The following is a 14,923-nucleotide window of genomic DNA, read 5'->3' as shown; positions in this document are numbered from 1 at the left end:
GGTGGTGGCTAGTACCAGCCACTGCAGAGACCTGACACACACTTAACTTGGGTATGTACAAAAAGTTTAAAGCACCACATTTGGCTCTGAGATTTTAGTTTCCTTGAGTTAGATTCAAACATGTGACTTTCTTGTTGTGAGGCTTTTACACAGAGTCATACCAACGGAAATGTTCACGTCAACTTATTTTGTATTTTTTTGGCTGCCTCAGTGCCTGAGGAAATGCACCCAAACACACAAACCAAAAATACCAACTCCTCATGAAAAAGACAGGTCTGGAACAGAATGAAAGCCATGGTTCCTTCCTGTGGGCTGCTGTGCCTCCAACCACCCACATATAACTAATGGAATCAAGACGTCGATGGTAAAGGCCAATCTGCAATCTCAAACAAAGTAAATATCATGAATATGTAACGTCAGCTAGTGTAAATAAAAGCTTCAGTGAATTTGCATTCATGAATTATTCATGCCACATATATGTTCTCATTAATATTCATTAATAAATAATAGTCAAGTGAGCTTTTGAAACATAGGACTTTGATGTTTGTGAGCGTGCGTGGTCCCTCATAACAATAAACAAAGAATATGTGCTGACAAAGAGAAAACTGATCCACACAAAGTCTGTGTAGTTGACCGTTGTCTTAAAAATCACGATTCACAAAGTTCTTTGCCAGTTACAAAAATGAGTGAAGGACATCAGCTGCCAATGTGAGCTGTGCTTTTTCGTCACTTTTCGTTTCAGCATAAATATATAAATAAATAATAATAGATAAATGGCTGCTGCAGTTAGGAGACAACCTTCCCTTCTTTGTTGCACGTGACAGATTTTCACGATGGATAAAATAAACACAATAGCATTACTGATGTCTTCCTACAAAAGGAAGCGAATGCAGGCAAATATGGCTGAGAGAAGCAGCACAACAGTGTGTGGCAGGATTGCGCACAGGAATACACATTGAACATGTCGGCTGGAAACGGAAAGAAAAGCAGTGATCACAGCCAAATTTTACCTTGGGAGCCTGTGTTCTGAACAAAGCAAGGACTGGATGAATACTTTATGTCTTAATATATGTCTACAGTCATCATGTGAATTAAGATCATGCTTCATGTTGGTGTCATGTTCATGTTTGGGAATGAAAAGACTGGAATGATATGAAGATTTTACCACTAGGTCCAACACAACCGCTGCAACATGCACCTCGATTGACTTGTGAAACTATTGCTTAGATCAGAAGTGATAGAAATTTTCCTCCCTTCACCCGTTATTTTTGTCTGTTTAGACATGATGCTGACACATTTGGCCTGTTTTTAAAAGCAGTATGAGAGCCAAAAAGTGGGAGGCAAATTTGCTTTGTACCTGATTCACTTCTTGTTGGGGTGAAAATGGCTCTTAATATAGAGGGCTCCCATTGATAAATCACTACAGCATCCTTATCAGAACCCTGCACAGAAATCTGCTACAGTCCTCGAGAGGATGAGCAAGAAATGTCCAGGACAACTGGGAGACTTTAACTTCCCTGGGTCCTGGATCGGACTCCGGGGCCTCTTTCTAGTGGTATACATCCAAAACAACTCACAGGATTTAGAAGATTCTGACCCTTGAGATCAGAGCATTAGAAGCACCGAATCATGTTCTTTCGATCGCAGGTTGGAAGGTACAGGTAGGAACAGGTACTACAGCTGAAGTCCAAAACATTTATTGGAATTTAAGCCAAACATTTAAAATATATGATGCTGATTCTTTTCAAACAAAAGTCTCCACTGTTTATTTGTGCATTTATCTGGTGACATACAAGATGGACACATTTTACATCAGTTTTCCTCATCGCAGTTTTCCTACTGCCTATCAATTTGTCTCTGTGTTGAGGAAGTTTTCAGTTTTAAAATATTCAGGGACAGATATGAGACATTGCATCACATAAATATTTAGGTTCTCAAAGTGTGGCATCTAGGGCAACTCTATTTAAATCCACACACACTCTTAATTGCAAGTACGACTACTTCATTTTTCTGTCGCTCAAACATTGTGTACTCGATGAACCTCTCTTAATGAAATATCATCAAGGTGCTGAAAGAACACGCATTTAGATCTTTTTTTCCCTTCCTTGTTTCCTAAATACATTCATCATCATCATTTTCAGGAGTTCCCTGAAGGCAACAGGTTCTACATAATTGATGGGCCTGGAAGCTGTTTGGTTTTGTGAAGGAGTGCGAGCGATTCTCCCGAGAACAGGAAGGCTTTGAAACCGGCGGAAGCAGACGAGCCGCACTTAAAATTTCTCTGTTCGTCATGACAAACATTTGGTGCCGAGACAATATATTAGTTTTCATTATGATGCGGAGGCAACATCAAAAGCTTGTTTCACAGAACAATGAAAAGGGGTTATTCAGTCAAGCACAACTTTTTGGATAAACTTTCCAGAGGTCAATGAATGGATGACGGAAAAGTGAATATAACCGGAACATTATTTGAAAGGTCTTTGTCACTCACCTTGTAATGGGCATTTCAAACTCAAAGCCAAGGGACCGAGTCAAGTCCACCAAAGCATTTTATGTGTCCCACTTGAGCTTTGAATATGTAGGGTATTTTGGTTCAAACTAAACACCTAATGCTAGGTCATTTCTAATGCATGTCGGTATCCACGTAACTTACTTGCCAACACAGTCGCACTCCCAATGTCTTCTAGCCACTGTTTTCAAGTGGGACTTTTGCATCCCGAAGTGGCGCCGAAGTCAGCCTTCCACATCGCGTGCCATCAGGCACGTGAGCAGATATTTTGGCTGGTGCTCAAACCAAGTCAGGACAGGTGAAGAGAACAACCCATGCCATCCCAAGGCATAATTTCATTATGTTAGGAAGGGGACTTTTTGCATCGTATTGAAAAGCATAGGCTTTTCAATGCAGTAAAAAGTGTGGGGGAGAAGTTCAGACGTACATCGGATGTTACTTGCCGAATGTGACTCTCTACCTTATTCACGGTGCCGTCAGGAAGTCACAGTGAATGCAACGCAGTAAATTTAACAATGGAAAAAAGGGCTCCAGAAGGGGCACTTCTCTCCTGCGAGGGTCTATCTAACCTAATCTAATAATGCTAAAATCTTTCGCATTATGAATTGCTACTAACAGCTGGTATCAGTAAAATATGTGGCGCACACTAACAAATGGTATAACACTCTTTTTGCAGTGTACTATGGCTTTAAATATCAAGAATAAATATCTGGGTCACTCTGCTTGGAGGCATGTGATTCATCATGCATTTAAAAATGTGGAAGAGGAGGAAATTTGAGGTTTTAGAAAATCCTTATATGCATTCTCTTACACCTTCTGTGGGTCTAGAACTGATCTAGGGAGCTGCCAAAAGCCTTCTCTGACAATTTATGAGTCTTTGCAAGTCAAAGTACACGTCGGATGTTGATATCGTGATGCGGGGGTGTAATGTCGGGTGAGGTTTACAAAACAAAGGAAACAAAAACATGCCCTGCTTCTGCACCATCAGTTAGATCTTCAGCGTTTTATAACCCCAATGGAGTCGCTGCCAACTCAAGCAAGAAATGGTGAAATTGCAATGTTTGCATTTAAAGTATATTTTTATGGGCCATGTATTGAAAGTACTTTGGGAGGCCATCATTCAGCTTATATATCATCCCGGTTAATATCTGCAGTTTCTGAAATGGCAATTCTGCCACTCCAATATTAACACACGGCTGATGTGCTCCGCAATCGGAGCATGAAGTCTAATCAGACCCATCATGTTCTGTGACAAACTCCTGGTAAATGACTGTGTTTTCCCACTTGCTTTTATGAAAATCTGTCATTTTAATGGGATCTGTTTGACTTCATTGCAACGTGTGTATAATGGCTTAAAGAAATGCATCACACTTTCAGCATTACATCATAAATCTCACAGGCTATAAAGCATAATGAAACATACTTTTGAAACTGACTTTTGAATTATTATTATTATTTAAATATATTGCTACATTAAAAGCCATATTATCAGTCTAAAATCTTGTTGTCTCAGAGTCATCATCATGACACAAATCCGCCTTATAATATATAGCAACCAACACCAAAATAAAAACCAAAAAGGCCTTCAGTTTCTCTGTTTCTATGACACTATAACAAAATGGAGGCTTGCGTTTGAATTGTGTTCACTTTGCCTTCACTTTGTTTGACACTTTGGCAGCCTGACATTTCTCCTGTCAATCACATTGCATCTGCAAAAGTTAATAAGCATGGTATAACACAACATAGCTTCCAATTCATTCTACTGTCAAAGCAGTCAGGTGATACAGAAGTATTTGCTCACTCATCCAAATGATCAGGATGCCACGATCATAGGATGCCACCTGCGCAACAAATCCAGTGGTGAGATCTCCTCCCTCCAGAATATTCCACAGTCAACTGTGAGCTTTACTATAAGAACATGGAAGAGTTTGGGAACAACAGCAACTCAGCCATGACGTGGTCGGTCATGGAAAGTGAGGGAGAGGAGTCAGCAGATGCTGTGGCGCGTCGTGCAAAGATGTCACTGACTTTCTGCACAGTCAATTGCTACAGAGCTCCAAACTTCATGTGGCCTTCAGATTAGCCCCAGTACAGTACACAGAGAGCTTCTTGGAATGGGTTTCCATGGCCGAGCAGCTGCATCCAAGCCATGCATCACCAAGCGCAACGCAAATCGCTGGATTCAGTGGAGTAAAGCACCTGCCACTGGACTATAGAGCAGTGGAAACGCCTTCTCTGGAGTGATGAATCCCGCTTTTCCATCTGGCGATCTGATGGACCAGTCTGGGTTTGGAGGTTGCCAGGAGAAGGTTACGTTTCGCACTGCATTGTGCCAAGTGAGAAATTTGGTGGTGGAGAAATTATGGTGAGGGGTTGTTTTTCAGGAGTTGGGCTTGTCCCCTTAGTTCCAGTGAAAGGAACTTTGAATGCTTCAGGATACCAAAACAATTCCATGCTCCCAACCTTGTGGGAATAGTTGGTGAGGGCGCCTTCCTCTTCCAACATGACATGGTCCACAAAGGCATGGATGACAGTCTGGTGTGGATGAACTCCGCTGGCCTGCACAGAGTCCTGACCTGAACCCAAGAGAACAACTTTGAGATGAACTCGGCGACTGAGAGCCAGGCCTTCTCGACCAAGATCAGGCTGCGACCTCCCCAATGCTCTTTTGGAAGAATGGTCAAAAATTCCCATGAACGCACTCCTCAACATTGTGGACAGAAGGGTTGAAGACTGACATCATATTGAACCATATGGGTTAGGAATGGAATGGCCCTAAAGTTCCTATGTGAGGCAAGGCAGGTGAGCAAATCCTTTTGGTAATATAGTATAATACTGTAAACTAACAGGAATACCAAGTAGTGCGGCACTGAGCTCACGGGTTTGTGTTCTTTGAATTCCACACAGTCTTCAGATTCATCCATCGTAGTGGTTTGCTAACATTGACGTTCCACCCCAGGCTTGAACACTCGCAAGATCATTGTCTGTTACGACAAGCTTAGGACACTTTAATAGATCTCAAAACACAAACGTGTCCAGGTATTATGAAATATCAATATAGCACACTTAAAATATTGATTCTGTATTGTGCCATCCAATATTGCAGTATTTGAGTGTATCGATATTTTCTTACACCCATTATGTTGCGCTCACACTTCATTCAAGCGGAGGTATGTACATGTTTGCTTCCTCACTAGAAAGTCAAAGCCATTTTACCAGTGCTTCTCTTTGGACTCTAAAGTAATAAAAATAAAAAAAATAAGAATAATAAAATACAATTGTGTAAATGTACTCAATAAAGAAATACATTTCAATGAATCATGAATGTGATGTAATTCCTCTATATTTATTTACTCTTTATAAGTGTACAGTCTTAAGAACTTTTGCACAGTAACAAAGTAGACAGCAAATAATGTGCAACACCTGAGGTCAGTAAAGTTTTGGGATTAAATTGTTTGAGTGAGTCACAGCACTCTGCAGCATCAGAGCAACTGGGCTCCACTTAGGATGCAGTGGAGCTGAGAATGACGACTTTTCACAGCGGAGCTACGGGGCGTGTAACATAGCGCGACCCTTGGTTGCATCGGTGGCATTAATCAGGTGTTAATGTCCTCAGAGTTCCTCGGTTGGGAACAGCTGCCTTTACTGAACAGCAAACACCAGTTGGTGCTGTGTGGAGCCAACGCTGCACGTCATTGGTGAGCATTTAAGTTAATGTTCAAGTAAAATTATAGAACTTTTGTTCTCTGTTGAGCTTGTTGGAGAGAGACGTGTAAGGTATCAGCGACAGTTTTTATAAAGAGTAGTCACAAATTATACCATGAAATTGTCCAAGTTCCTTTTGCCATTGTTATTACTGTTCTATATGTAAAAGGCTCAAATTCTTTGTTGGAGAAAGTCTTGTGTATAAGGAGGCTCATAAAAACGCTTTTCTACAGTTTAGGGATGGGCAATAACTTACTGTACACCATATACCGCCAAACACAATCTCCTCGATGACAATCCTGCATCTCACGATAAATTCGATGAACATGCTGCACACTCGCTGCATTGGACTCGCACATGTGAACGTGGCGTGCAGCGCTCTGTCAGCCGACACCGGCGTGTGACAGTTGTGGAGAGTGTGGTTTTAAACTTATTTTAAATCCAGGGAACCTTTGATAATGACACTGGTCGACTCTGAGTCTCTGGATGCCTGTTTATTTTATTAGATGGAGTGGTCCTCATAGGTTCTCTGACACAGTCATCTGCCTTGGTTCACATCAACACATGCAGGTCTCCTGCTGCGCTGACGCCTCGGCCAAACACCCTGGTGAAAATAGTTGCATATTGGACGGACCCCCGCTACGGTATAGGCGACAGCGTCCTTCTTAGCGTTAGGATTCACTGATAGTGGATACACTCTCACAGGCAGCGCTAATGCTACAACCCGACATCAGTTAGGGACCATCAACAAATTGTAAAGTGGTCAAAGTATTAGTGAATTTCTCAATAAGGCAATGGAAAACAATCATTTCAGGAGAGAGAATTGTGAAAAGGTTTTTCATCACACAAGACAAAGGACTGACAGTTTGTATCATGATTTAGAGAATAGAATATGACTGAATGATCATTTCTTCACATGATTTCTAATGTTTCTTCAATAGCATCTAGGAAATGTGTCCAGACTGGTCCATAGTTCAAGCCAACTGTTAAGAGACATGAGATACAGCAGACAGACAGCTCAATTTAACCCCTAAATAAAGCTGGCAGAGCAGTCTGTCAGTCACCAGCGGCTTCTACCAGAGACGTGAAACTATTATATTGACTGTAAACATAAACAAATGATGATGTTGGCGACAAACTCCACTAATAAGTGTCATCAGAAAACAGCTTCAAGACAGACCGTAGTGTCCAACACATGGAATAGCATGAAAATGTATTTATCGTGATAATTATTGTTGTCCATATCGCCCATCCCCAGTACAGATACATTGAATTCACCACTTAGAGAGTAAGCGCTTCTGCTTCGAATCTGTCCGCGGGAAGTCTGCAACCTGATGGTGTTTTTCCGGCTTTTTGAAACCGTTTCTTTTCTTTCAAAATGAACATAGAATGAATGAATGATATGTGGACCTTGAATGACAGATTCTCACTAGATAATGATGTAAAATGTTCAGAAGTTATTTACAGAAGTTCATTTCCATAAAAAAATAAATATAAAAAAAATAAAAAAACAGCCTGTAATGAGCAACATTAAAGCGACTCGCCGATAATTAGCACAATCTGGGTTTTGATGAAAACATAACCAGGAGCTACAGTTGCTTCCAGCTGTTTGCCATGAGTTTAATAAATAGAAGCCTCATCACACAGCGACGCGATCATCAGAGAGTCGGCAAAGCCAGTGAGTTTCCACCCATTAACGAATGTGGGACAACAGCATTACTTCATTAATAACTTATAAATACTCCCCACAAGCAGGACAGGAGTGCTGCGGACCTTGAAGCAAAGCAACTTTGTACTTCCATAACTTCAGGTTGGTGAGCTGTCACATGGAATAAACTGCATTGCCGAGCAGCTCGCTCCTCCCGTTGACTAAGTTAAACATTACAACCATCTCTTATTAACGTTTCGCACACGTCTTCATTACGAGAATAACCTTGTTTGTCCTTTTGATATTCACTTTTATTCTACTGTGACACTATTAGCTTTTGCCCTCCTCTCAATATTCCTCACATCTAGTCAGCAGAAGTGGTTTTCACTAGTGTATCTAAGGCGGCTTATAAAAACGCTTTTGTACAGTATCCGGATGGGCAATAACTTACTGTACACCATATACCGCCAAACACAATCTCCTCGATGACAATTCTGCATTTCACGATAAATGCAATAAACATGCGGCACACTCGCTGCATTGGACTCGCACATGTGAACATGGCATGCAGCGCTCTGACAGCCGACATCGGCGTGTGACAGTTGTGGAGAGTGTGGTTTTAAACTTATTTTTAATACAGGGGAGCTTTGAAAATGACACTGGTCGACTCTGAGTCTCTGGATCCCTGTTATTTTTATTAGATGGAGTGGTCCTCATAGGTTCTCTGACACGGTCGTCTGCCTTGGTTGGTGAGCTGTCACATGGAATAAACTGCGTTGCAGAGCAGCTCGCTCATTCAGTTGACTACGTTAAACATTACAACTATCTTTCATTAACGTTTCACACGTCTTCATTACGAGGATAACCTTGTCCGTCCTGATGATATTCACTTTTATTCTACTGTGACACTATTAGCTTTTGTCCTCCTCTCAATATTCCTCACATCTAGTCAGCAGGAGTGGTTTTCACTAGTGTGTCTTAAGGGCTTATTTCTGGAACCTTCTGTCTTCCAATTGTGGTTGGGACAATAACGTTTTTTCATGTGCGGAAGTCGGATTGGTACTGTTTGACCATTGCTGTAATTCATGTTATGGCAAGAAGCTGCTTGAAATCATATTGCTTTAAGAACAGAGGGGTAGTCAGTGCGGAAAATCGCAGTCGCAAAAACACTCAAGCGCTACGATGAAAGCGAGGCCAACGTTCACCTCTAATGCTGAGGATAGATGCATTTCTTTTTACTTAATTTTACATGCTGCATGGCTATTGATTGAGTGACATTATTCGGCGAATGGTTGAGGAATTACGTTCAGGACTTGACCTTCCATGATCAATAAGCTCTTAGTGTATGATTTTGCATTCTGCCAGCAGCAAAGTCACAGCAGTCATCGGCGCCTCACAATTCACACATTGACATCACATCACACAAAAGGACAAATGCCTGAAAGCTCCCACAGAAGTCTCTGACTTTCTAAAACTGAAGATCCTTGGAATAAATAAAAGAAATCATCCCATTGAGTTGTTTTTGATCATCATGCCCGTTGGCATCAATGCAATTTGGATTTTAGTGTGCCCACTGAGTAGTGTAAACAGATGAATGTTATTCCAGCTTTAAGGACACCTTAAAATGCATCTGTGTGTTTGTGTTTCTGGCTCTAGATCAACTCAAAGTGGGAGGGAAAAAAAAGTTTTCCGTAGACAAGTAAGCCTTTTCAGCATGTTGCAACTGTATGAGATTTCTATTTATTTATTTTTAATTTCTTATATTTATGTACTTTATTCTTATGTAGGCCTGCACAAATGAAGGTGTAGTACTGAACTGTCCATCTCTGGTGTGAATACTTGAACTCTTCCTTGTCTTTGTATTCGTGTTGAAGGTTGCAGGGGCGTCAAGGCCAACAGTGAGGATTCAAATGGCATGACTCAAGCGTCAAAAGTAAAATATCGAGTTTAGTTCATGTTATTTTCATGACTGAATGGCGGTGGTGTACTGGTGGTTTGTGTCTTTGTCACACACACTGCTCCAAATGCTTTAAACTGCACACAATCCTAATAAATAGCAGGCAAACTTCTCAACATTTAAAACACGCAAATACCTAAATGATGATATTTGGGAGGAAAAAGGGCCCATATGGCGTCTGAGTAGGCTAATCCCAGGGCCAGACAAGGACATGAGCAGATTACAGATGGCATTTAATCGAGGACCCGAGGGCCTCAGTAGCTCAAGATATGTTCAACGTCAAAACACATACAAATCGTGGACACTACAACTACCTTGGTTTCAAACTACAGAAGGCTCCCACTATCAGTCATGTATCCTGCGTGTGCACTGACATTCATCTACAACCTCAGAGCAGCCATTTTAAATGTCATTGCAACTGAAGAGTCTTCACACTCCATCCATTTACTCCGCTGCAATTGTACAAAGTGACAACCCTGTTATCTCTATCTCATCTATTTTGAGCTAATGCCATGTCTTGTAGTCGCTCATCTGCGCTTTGGCTGGAGCTCATCTTACAGGGATACAGCTACGGAAAGCCCGAACAGTGACGTACGACGGCAGCGTTAGCTAGACTGGAAATTTTTCATTTAAAATTCCATGCGTCTAGTGGGTTTTAATAATCGAAGAGCACTGCTGGACATAATTTTCCAAGCTCAGCAAAAAGCATAGTGCACTTGCATTTACTATCATACTCAACCCCAATTTGTGCAGTGACCCAAGCAAAACTACATATCAGTGTGTTGGCTGCGTCTGGGTCGCACTGCCATCTACATGTCCTGTTCATGCTCTATAGGTACACGCTGCACTGAATAAAACATGTCACCCAAAAGGGTACGCTTCAGCATATCAGCAGTGTTTTTTTTTTTTTTTATGCTGCCAGTAAAGCATGATTCTCCCTCTCTTTCTCCGAGTCCCCTTCTTTACCTTCAAACCTTAGCTATTCTAAACAGCAGTATCAGGGTTTGAGCTGATTTTCATTTTTCGATCATATATATTTCTGCTTATGTGTTTCTGTTGTTCATGTTTTTTAGTTATAAAAGCTGAACTTCACCTTGCTGCTTTGGATTTAATCCTAATAAGGAATAATAATATAACATTTGCAACAAAAATATATTTTTTTCCACATTGTTTAATCTCAGTCATTGTTCCGGGCATCTGCACTGTAGATGCTAGATGCTAAAAACTACGACAATAAAGCAAATTTAGCTTAAAATATACAGAAACATTCCATAACAAAGAACATAGGGATCTCCACTCAAAAGTTTCCTCTTTCACAACAAAGCCAACAAAGTACATACAATGACGCACTCGGTGAGATTGAGTTGCCGGAACAGGTGTCACACGGGTTTCTTGGTGGCCAATGCTCCAAATAAACTGCAATCCTCAATGAATGTTGCCAAAAACACAACCAGTCGAAAAGATTGGGTGAATACATTTATCCAATTATGACACTCGACTGGAGGTCACTTCTGCGATAACAGAATGCACACGCTATATTTTCAATGGGAATATTTTCAAGTCTTCGCTGTCATCAGTCATTCGTAACACGGTGAACGCTGGTGCTCAGGAAGGAGCGCTGTATCTGGTCATGCAGCTGCTCAGTCTGTGTGTAACCGAGAAACAAGGTGAGGGCCGTTTCTTCCATATCCTGACGCAATGGACAGTGTGTCACACAAAGAAAGTGGGAGGATGGAGTAAGGGTTAAGCAACGAGGTGGCTGTACTTCCGCCATGTATAATGCATTGTGCCACATATAAAGAGCAATAGCAAGGGGACAAATCACCGCTGTTCTCAGGCCACTTTCATGAGCCACAAAGAGCTTGTGCATTATCTTTCCATTTTGCAGCATGTATTGCAAAGAAGCAACGGCTCATCCATGACTCCAAAGCCTAAAACAGGGTTCCATACCCTGCTTTATAGAAAAAAAATGTGATTCTCTGCTGGGTTTCTGAGCCCTTGTTTTTGCACCAGCTTTTTTGAGGGGAAACTAGGAAGCTTTGTCCTTCAGCTAAACAAATTTTTGGTCAAACCCGTGTGGTTAGATGGACTTTGCTGTATTCGCTAGCTGAAGTTGAATCTCCACACAAGGTTTTTATTCCTACTGAGATGTTCCACTGATTTGCTTGATAATGGTCAGACATTATGAGCTATATTTTTTTAAGCGATGCCACAATGTAAATTGTTAAAAACAAGTTGTTGATGCACTCCAAAAACATGCTAAGATAAACAGTGGATTTTTATGTATTTTGGTTCACGCGCCGAATAAACTGGTTGAAATAATGAACAAAATATGCTTAAATCCTCTTTTCAGGGTGGATGGAGAATCGAGTTATTTCTTTGCATACCTCTAAACTGTTTGCCTTATCACTTCACAGCAGCTTTCTCTGTTTTTGTTCTCCCAATGTCATGCTACTATTCATCCCCAATCTGCTTCTCTTCAAAACAACAAATCACCATTTGCCTCTTTTTGTCTTCAGGACTACCAAATGTCTGTTCCTTATTCAGACGCTGAGCATTCTTTCCACATTGTCCTCGGCTGCTCATTGTCTTTACCTCTTTCTGCCCCTTGTTATTTATGGAGCGAAAAACCGCAGGAGTCGAGAGAAGTCGCCTGGAGCTTTTTTAGGTGCCCACAGCCAAGCGATCCAATCCCTGCCAAGATATTACAGGAGGACCTTTGTTATAGGCAGGAAGCCTTCTGCCACCTCAACCGTACCATAACCCCTGTGTCCCCACTTCGCTTCCATCCTCATTAACACTTCCCTGACAGTGGCTTGAATATCCATCCCTGTCACAAATGAGCAGGCTATTGCAGCACTATGAGGTGTTTTAAATGTATTTTATTCCCTTGTTTATTTCAGTTAGTAGGACACACAGATGCACAACTGTGCTTTAGATGCTCAACATATATTACTCGTGCAAAACCCCCAAACCCCGAGTATCAGGAGTATTATTATTACTATTAGTATTGTTATTTTATTTAGAAATTTGCAAGTTTAATCCAGAAACCTGTCTAAAAAAACGTGTTGATGACAGCTCCAAAATGGTGATATGGTTGAACTGTTGCTTCAATACGTTGATTCTGGACCAACAATGCTGTACTGCACACCAGGAGAACATGATGTCTCAGCAGCCTAATCGAGATATTGTCTTCGCCAGGCTACTCTCTGCATTTACCCGTGGCCACTGTCCCAAATGTCAGAGCTCATTCGGTGTTGCTCAAAGTCCAAGGTTATACAGCAGACGGTGCCATCTAGTGGCTTCTGAAAATGGCGAACTGCTTCATGAAACCTTATCAAACCATCATTACTGTTTCACCAAACCTTTTAAAGCCTGGTATACTCATTTTCCAAGACCACAATAAGGCACTATCGACTCCCATTACAATGACACCTCACATCATATATTAACCAAGAGTGCCACCTACTCAGTCAAGACAGTGTTTCATGAATCCTCATCTGCCCATCACCAGTTTTAAAAAAACAGAATTGCATTTCCTTACATCAACATTTCTGTTATTAAAAAAAAACAAAAAAAACAATGTGTAACTGGCTGAGTTCTTGGTAAATCTGCACACACAACAATGGAACAGTGTAAAGGCTGCGTGCACGAAATATGAACTCACATCACTCTGGTTATGGAGGCATGGGCAGGAAAATTACACATTACATTCTCATGCATTCACAATAATGCAGGGGTCATGGGACCCCTTCTGTTCATACACACAGAGGAGAGAGTGTTCCATTGTTTTGTACAGCACTGTACATTCAGTTCAGTTCAATTCAATTGAATCATTGGATTCCATTTGCAAGAATGTGTTGGAAACACTCTACAACATATATAAAAAGCTTTTTCAACACGTCCTGACCTCACTCACACTCTGTTCCTGCTCATCCTCTCATCCCTCTTCTTTAATTCTGAATTTTCTCACCAGCTCTTCTCACATTCCGCTGTCCTCATTTCAGACACCATCTGGGGTCCAGACCACCTGAGACTGAACTCCCACCAGCCTGGACAGATGTCGCCCACATCCATCCACTGCTTCCATTATTCATTTACATCCTCCAAAGCTACTTGTTTAATTAAAGCTGAAAACTCACACTGCTGCCGTGGGTCGTCATGGATGAGGGCTGTTTGCTCACTACACTCAGGCGTTATTACATGATAGTTATTTTTTTGTTTCAGAGTGTGAGTTAAATTTCATTGTGAGCAGAAACCTTTTTCAGCGACGGCTCTGTTCAGTGACTTCTCAGTTCATCCCAAGTCATGTTATATTTGCTTGTGATTGGGTTGATGATAAAGCTGCGCCCCTATCCTCAGCGCTCAGTAGGTGGCGCTGTCCATTTAAAAACACTGTGTTTATTAGGGATGCACCGAACATTTGGTGTCAAAATTCGACCAAATAGTGAAAAAAAAGGCAACAATCTTCACTGCTACTAGACAATGCAATGCAGCGCTGAGGTGAAATTAACTCAATGAGACCGCTGATAAAATTCTGGCAACCCACTCCCTCTTTCTGCATGCACTGAGAAAAATCTGGCAACAGACTCCGCCACTGTCAGCACAGACTCCGCGGCTTACTGCTGGGTCATGTGGTGACCGAGCAGGAGCGGTTCGAGTTGAAATGATTTTGACTTTCCGACCCTTTTATCACATGCTTTTCTTCTTTATTTGGTCATTTCTTTGTTGACCAAGGTGTCAAAGTATTGAGCGCCGGTTCCGACCGTCATCGTGACGACGCTTCAGTGCTAAGTGTGATCCAAAGACAGTGGTGAAGTTTTCACTTCTTGTAAAGTGTTGGATTTTGGCAGATTTCAACGAGTGTTCAACCAAACTGTCTAGAGCTTTCTCTTTACAATATCAGCGTATTATATCATGGGAAATTGTGTTACCTCTGGTTCCTCAGTAGCAGGCTGACACCCGCAAGTGCGAGAGTGACATTCGGAAACCCTAAACAAATTGCGTAAGAAATAATGATTCATTTCTCCAAGCAAGATGACCAGCCTTTCTTAGGGTGGCTGAAACGACCGAATCCGTCGCCGTATTGGAGTCGAGTGCAGCG

The 14,923-nt window shown here is 41.5% G+C and overlaps 1 protein-coding gene across 1 annotated transcript in view; it reads right to left on the bottom strand.

Moving 5' to 3' along the window:
- Positions 1-14,923, bottom strand: part of lingo2 (leucine rich repeat and Ig domain containing 2) — a 212,066-nt gene that overhangs the window by 174,669 nt on the left and 22,474 nt on the right. The window lies entirely within an intron of this gene.

The sequence above is a fragment of the Synchiropus splendidus genome, chromosome 11 (genome assembly GCF_027744825.2).
Source record: "Synchiropus splendidus isolate RoL2022-P1 chromosome 11, RoL_Sspl_1.0, whole genome shotgun sequence".
Taxonomy (NCBI): domain Eukaryota; kingdom Metazoa; phylum Chordata; class Actinopteri; order Syngnathiformes; family Callionymidae; genus Synchiropus; species Synchiropus splendidus.
Note: the sequence above shows the minus strand (reverse complement) of the source record. Positions and strands in the feature narration are given on the sequence as shown.